The sequence below is a fragment of the Cryptomeria japonica genome, chromosome 5 (assembly GCF_030272615.1).
Source record: "Cryptomeria japonica chromosome 5, Sugi_1.0, whole genome shotgun sequence".
NCBI classification, from domain to species: Eukaryota; Viridiplantae; Streptophyta; class Pinopsida; order Cupressales; family Cupressaceae; genus Cryptomeria; species Cryptomeria japonica.
In genome coordinates, this window is record NC_081409.1 from 847,438,045 (window position 1) to 847,446,095 (window position 8,051).

An 8,051-nucleotide genomic window follows, 5' to 3' on the forward strand; every position below is an offset into this window, starting at 1 on the left:
GGAGATTTCCAAAAGGGACCGGTAAATACAAAGGCAAGCTTCCTTTGAAATGTTTCTCCTATAACTGGATAGGACATATTGCTATGAACTGTCCTAATAGTGACAACAAGGATAAACTGGAAAGGTTCAAGAAATTCAAAGGAGGAAACCAGAGAAATTTTTTTGTGGTAGTTGATGAAGGTGTCACAGATGAGGAATCAAAAGATGAAGAGAATGAAGACATTGTGTTTGTTGTTGTAAAGGAAGATGTGGTAGACAAGAAGGCTCTTGTCTCCCGGTTTGATGATTCCAATGAGTGGATCATTGACAGTGGTTGTTCTCACCATATGACTTGTGACCAGAGCAAGTTTCTATCCTTAGAGGAGTATGATGGTGGTGTGGTTCGCTTTGGCAATGATGCACCATGCATGGTCAACGGTAGAGGGTCCATCTCTTTGAATGGAAAGAGTAGTGCTGACAATGTGTACTGGGTTGATGGTCTCAGACACAACCTTCTAAGTGTTTCCCAGCTAAATGATAGTGGTCTCACTTTGCAATTCAAGAATGGAGTTTGTAGAATCAAAGGTAAAGATGGCAAATTGGTAGCCACCGGCATGCAGACTAAAGGTAACCTATTTCATCTAAATGCAAATATAAGTACATGTCTTATGGCTAAGCTTGATGATAGCTGGATATGGCATAGGAGGTTCTGCCATGTGAACTTTGATAGCATTATGAAGGCTAGTAAGATCAAGGCAGTTAGAGGGTTGCTGGTGCTGAGCAAACCGGATAATACCTTGTGTAGAGAATGTCAATTGGGGAAAATGTCTTCCTCACCCTTTAAAGGTAAATATTTCACTGCTGACAACTTGCTTGATCTTGTGCATATTGATTTATGTGGTCCTATGAAAACTAGAAGTGTGCAGGGTGATAGGTACTTCATGATTCTCACTAATGACTGCTCAAGAATGATGTGGGTCACATTCTTGAAAGACAAGTATAAAGATTTTGGGAAATTCAAAGCTTTCAGAGCATTAGTGGAGAAGGAAAGCGGTAAAAGGATCAAATGTCTCAGAACTGATCAAGGAGGGGAATTCACTTCTAGTGAATTCAACAAATATTGTTAAGAATTTGGCATCAAGAGATAGTTGTCTACCCCCCAGACTCCATAGCAGAATGGTCTACCAGAGAGGAATAACCGGACTGTGGTTGAAGCAGCTAGAACCATGTTGATCCAAGGAAAGGTTGCTCACACCTTTTGGAGAGAAGCGGTGAGCACTGCAGTCTACACTATGAACCAGGTACTTATCAAAAAGGGTAAGGACAAAACTCCTTATGAGTATTGGACTGGTAAGACACCTGTGGTTAACTATTTTAAGGTATTTGGTAGCAAATGTTACATAAGAGGAGTGAACATCAGGGCAAATTTGAAGCTAAATGTGATGAAGGAATATTTCTAGGATATTCCACCAAGAGTAAAGCTTTCAAGTGCTACAACAATAGGACTCAGAGAATTATGGAAAGCATCAATGTAAGAGTTGATGAATCCTCTGAGAAGACTGGGGAAACCGATAGTGAGCAAGTTGAAAATGAACCTGTTGCAACCTTCTGGGAACTGGTTGTCAGTCAACCTAGTACCAGTAATAGTGTTCTTGAACCAAAGAATGCTAATACTAATGAAGATGAGGATGAAGAAGAAAAGAAAGAAGAACCAGTTAAGACCATTCCTCAGTATGTCAAGTTGAATCATGATCCCAAGCAGATAATAGGTGATAAGGATGCAGGAATCCTTAATAGAAGAAAGATCAGAGAAAACTCATGTATGATCTTTGAATTTGAGCCTAAATCATTCAAAGAGGCTCATAAAGATGAAGACTAGATCAAGGCAATGCAAGAAGAACTTGATCAGATAGATAAAAATGGTACATGGTCCTTGGTACACAGACTAAAGCATAAAAATGTCATTGGCACCAAATGGGTGTTCAGAAATAAGTTGAATGAGGATGGCATAGTGATTAGGAATAAAGCCAGACTGGTATGCAAAGGATATGCTCAAGAAGAAGGTGAAGACTATGGGGAAACCTTTGCTTCTGTAGCCAGATTGGAAGGAGTTCATATGCTTCTTGCATATGCAACTTTTAAGAGGTTCAAGGTATATCAAATGGATGTAAAATCTGCATTCCTAAATGGTGTACTTGAAGAGGAGGTGTATATTGAGCAGCCAGATGGGTTTGCCCTATCTGAAGACAGTGACATGGTATGTAGGCTACATAAAGCATTATATGGTCTAAAGCAAGCACCTAGGGCATGGTATGAGCGCCTACATTCCCATCTTGTGAAGATTGGATTTGAGAGAACAAGTGAAGATAGCAATATCTACTTGAAGTCTGAAGGAGATCAAATTCTGATCTGTGAAGTTTTTGTTGATGACATCATCTTTGGTGGAGATGACAAGATGAGTCATGAGTTTGCTGATGAGATGAAGAAATAGTTTGAGATGTCACTCATAGGGGAGATTAAGTTCTTCATTGGACTACAAATCCAGCAGATGAAAGATGGAATCTTCATCACTCAGTCCAAATATGTCAAAGAAGTGTTGAAGACTTTTGGCATGGAAGATAGCAAACCGGTTGGTACACCGATGGTGACTGGTTGCAAATTGACAAAGGAGGATGATTCCGCACTGGTTGATGAGAAGGAATACCGATCAATGATTGTTAAGTTGCATTATGTAGTGCATAGTAGACCAGACATTGCACATGCAGTTGGCCTCACTACAAGGTTCCAGAAGAGTCCAAGAGAATCTCACTTGAGTGCAGTCAAGTGGATTCTTAGGTATTTGAAGGGAACAGTTGACTATGGATTGTGGTACCCATACAACAATAAATTCAATCTAAAAGTATTCACAGATGCTGATTGGGCTGGTAATGTGGATGACCAGAAGAGCACAACTGGTGGTGCATTCTTTCTCAGTGGTAGATTGGTCTCATGGATGAGTAAAAAGTAGAGTTGCATCTCTCAGTCTATAGCAGAAGTGGAGTATGTTGCAGCTTTCATGAACTACACTCAGACAATCTGGATGAAGCATGTACTAGAAGGATTCAAGATCCTTGTATCTGAACTGGTAAGTATATTCTGTGATAACACAAGTGCTATCAATATATCAAAGAATCTAGTTTTACATTCTAGAACCAAGCATTTTGAGCTTAAGTATCATTTCTTGAGGGAAAAGGTTCAGAATAAAGACATTGCACTGGAGCATGTGTCCAGTAAGGAGCAATTAGTAGACATATTCACCAAGCCTCTCCCAAAGACAACATTTGTGCATTTGAGAGGTGAATTAGGGGTATTGCCTCTTCAGAAGGTGAACTAAAAGTGATTATTCCACATCAGTTAGGTACTAAAAAGACAAATCTTTGGTTGATTGGTGTGTTTATGGATGCTACTCCTTAGGGGGAGCAACATGATGAAACAATGATGATTGTACCTCCACTTTGGCATTATGGTCAAAGGGGGAGAAGGAGTGAAGTGAGAATGGAGCGAAAAGATATCTGCAACAAATAGGGAGAAGATGTGAAGCAGAGAAGATATCTTTTGTATATTGCCATCAATGCCAAAGGGGGAGATTGTTGGCATTATGTGAACTGGCATGAGACTTATGTGAACTGACATGGTGACATAATGATATTGTATGTTGTCATTGATGTCAATATGAGACATAGTGTGAACCGACACATGTGATAAGTGAAGAGAGAGGAACCGGCATATGTGTGAACCAGTTTATATGCCAAAGTGAAGCGGCATATTTGTTCAAAGTGAACCAGCATGTAGTTATGGGAACCAATACATGGAAGCATTGTATGACTACCGATTGGTAGGTAGCTTCCACTTTGGGGTTTCCGGTTGGAGTACCTCAAGTCTGTGTGACTCAATTGGTGATCTTTGTGTGATGAGTTAGTAGTATAATGGAGGATAGATCATGTTGCCACATAAGCTATGTGTGCATGAAGGATCTTGCATGAAGATGACTATTCCTATCTACCTCAGGAATGTGTGAAGTTTGTCAAACGGTGATAACGCGTGATGGGTTATCAGCCGCCATGAAAATAGTGGATAATGGATGATGGCAAATTTCTTGAGATCGATTCAAGACTAGTGTATTTAATGTAGTATGATTCAACGGTCAGGATTGAACAGTTTGAGTTTCTCAACCTAACAGGTTTAGAGTTTAGGGTTTTTTCTACCAACCTGTATGTTTCCTATAAGGTTGATATTGGGTTTCTGTCTGAGGTTGTTGAAAAAAGTTGTGAGTGTGTATCCAAGGAAAGTGATACATGATTCTTGCCAAACCAAAGGAGAGGAGAGATACCTGCAAAGAGAATGTGCAGAAGGAAAAGAGGAGCCTAAATAGATCTACATTAGCATTGAGTGTTGTTAATAGATCATTGTAATACCTGTTGATCCCTAACCACTTCAACAGTTATAAAATCCCCTAACAGGGTAGCCTTAACTGGCTTGACTCAAAATCCCTTAAATCAGGTGGTCTTAACCGGCTTGTTTCAAATCCCTTAACCAGGTAATTCAAGGCTAATGAGTTCTGAGAAGCTAGAGAAGCTTAGGAGATCCTTTCAGCTATTGAGTTCTTAAAATACTCTAACAAGGTGACCCTACCGGGTTTAACCCTTAACCGGTTGATCCTTAATAGGATCGGTTCCTACCAGAACCTATTGTAATGTCCTTAACCAGACAAGGCTCCTAATAGAGCGGACTTCTAAAGAGTTCAAAAAGCAGCTTGTGGGTATTCATCCCCACCGTGGTTTTTCCCAGTTGGGTTTCTACGTGAAAAATATGTGTGTCATGTGTAATGCTTTTGTCTTGTGATGCTCTGTTTTATCTGTTAAGCACATGAAGGTTCTATGTCATATGCCTATCTATAAAACATATTGAACTCACTGTTGTGAAGATTTGATGGTTAAGTTTACTATTTTATGCATGAGAATATAATGATAATGTGGTATTGAGCTAAGAGAAAAGCTTATTGAGTGACCGGTTCATGACTAGTTGAGCTATACTGGATGTTACCGGTTGCACTCTATTTTACTGGTATCCCTATTTATCAGTCATTTGGAGTATTTGCTGTCAAACCGATTTTGGACTATATTTTTGTTTGTACTGATTCACCCCCCCCCTCTCAGTACGAGTTTGGTACTAGTGGTTCATCATTGAGTTATCAATGTAAACTTCCTCTTCAAGATCTCCATTAAAAAATGGACACTTGACATCCATTTGATAAACCTTGTATTTCTTATGTGCAACATAAGAAAAAAATAATCTCACAGTTTCAATCCTAGCTACCAGAGAAAAAGTCTCATTATAATCAATTCCTTCCTTCTGAGAATATCTTATACATACCAATCTAGCCTTATTCCTCACAACTAGTCCATCGTCATTCAATTTAATCTTAAAGACCTATTTAGTAGTAGGGAACTAAAGTCCATGTGTTGTTCTTTTCTATCTAATTCAATTCCTCTTCCATAGCTCTCATCCAACATTCATGTTTACAAGCTTCAATAACTGATGTCAGTTCAACTTGAGAAATTAAACATACCTCATCAGCTACCAACCTTCTTCTTGTCATTACTCCTTTGTTCTTGTCTCTAATGATCTGACCTTCTGAATGATTTAACCTTACATACCCAGGAGTCTTTTTACTTTTTGTTTCTCTACTCTAATCTTTAGTTATTGTTGAATTTTTTGATACTACCGGGATAATTGGTTGAACATCTTGTTCCAGTATAGGTGCTACTAGTTCAATTATGATCATCTCCACTTTCAATCCTCTCTCATAAGTTCTAATTCAACCTTTGTACTGCTCATCCACCTTGACATTATCACTCTCCATAATTCTCTGCAATCTTTTGTTACAACATATATATGCTTTGCTTTCATTAGAATAACCAAGAAATATCCCTTCATCACATCTAGGATCAAACTTTCCAATGGAATCATCTCTTTTCATATAGCATTTACTACCAAATATTTTGAAATACTTAACTATAGGTGTATGATGAAACCATAAATCATAAGGTGTCTTACCGGTGCCTCATTTGATATGAACTTTATTAAATTTATATTCCGACGTGCTCATAGCTTCTCTCTAATAGATATGAGACAGATTAGTTTCCATCATCATAGTTCTAGCTGCATCCAAGATAGTTTTGTTATTTCTTTCCACAACACCATTCTGCTGAGGTGTTTGGGGTGTAGACAACTGTCTCCTTACCCCATTCTTCTGACAATAATTGTTAAATTCAGCGGATGTGAATTCACCACCCCGATTAGATCTTAAGCATTTAATCTTCAACCTTGTCTCTATCCCAACTTTAGCTTTAAAGATCTTAAACTTTTCAAAAGCTTCAAATTTCTCTCTTAGAAAAGTAACCCACATTATTCTAGAGTAGTCATCAATGATTAGCAGGACCACATAAATTAGTATAGATAAGATCAAGAATGTCATTAGATTTATCTTGTATACTCTTAAAATAAGTTCTGACTTGCTTTCCCACTTCACATTCCTTACATACCAGATTATAGGGCTTCACAATCTTAGGCATATCTCTAACAACCTTAGTTGAATTCATCTTTACAATGCAATCAAAATTTACATGACATAACCTCTTATGCCATAGCCAACTCTCATCAATTTGTGCAATCAAACATGTATTCTCACCGGAGTTCAAATGAAATATGTTACCTTTAGTCTGAGTACTGGTTGCAATCTTCAATCCAGATATGTTGATGATTTTGAATTTTCCATCCTTGAACTGTAATTGAAATCCCTTATCCACCAACTTTCCTACACTCAAAAGATTATTCCTTAAACCTTCAACATAATAAGCATTATCAGTGTTATTCTTACCATCCAATGATATAGTTCCTCTTCCTCTGATCATGCATGATTTGTCATCTCCAAATCTAAATAGACCACCATCAAATTCTTTCAAAGATAGAAACTTCCTTTTATCTCTAGTCATATGATATGAACATCCACTAACTATCACCCATTCATCCTTGTCTTCAATTTTAGCAACATGGGTCTTTTCCTCATTTTGAATGACAGGTTCTGAAACATCTTCCTTGATACCCAAAATTACCCATTCCTTTCCACTGCTGGATCTCCACTAGCTAAATCTTGTGTCAGTTCATCATCAGAATCAGTCACACCTTCCTCATCCACATAGTAACATGATTTGTCTTTGTTTCTCCTGTACTTATGCTTCTTTAGATATTCATGGTTAGGCCTAAAATATCTTCTAGTTTTCTCCTCAAATCTTTAAATCCTCTCAAGACATCTAGATGCAAAATGACCTATCTTATTACATGAAAAATATTTAAACGATGATTTTCCTTCATACTTACTTCCTGTCAGACTTTTAGGTACTCTTCTAGTAAATAGGGCTTCAAGTTGCTCAAACTCTTCATCTTCTTTCTTCATTTCCTCTAGTTCCTTCACATATAAATATTTCCAATCACTCTTGCCGGTTGATGATGTAGATGCATGAAAAGAAGATTCAGTCTTTGCAGCTCCTTGAGGACCAAATTCTTCAAGCTCAAAAGAAGATAACTTTACAACCAAAGTATCCTTGTTGATAGAGGTGTTATATATTGTTCTCAGCTCATTAATTGTAGTAGCCATCATCTTGTAAGTTGGTGACAAAGCTCTCAGTACTTTAGAAATAATCTCATCTTCACTCAGAGATCCACCACATAACTCAATTCCCATAATATGGTCATTAACTCTTTCCATAAAAGTAATAATTCTTTCATCTTCCTCCATTTTTTAGGTTCTCATACCTCACCTAGTAACCATCAAGTTTAGTAACTTTAATAGTAGGATCACCTTCATTCAGAGTCTCCAACTTATCCCATATAGCCTTTGCAGATGATTTATCAATTAATCCAATTATTTGCTAATCAGAAAGTGCACTCAAGAGGGCTTCTCTATCTCTACAGTCATTTTCAATGTTCTTATCCAATTCTGTTAGAGGAGGATTTCCAGATGCTGGATTATA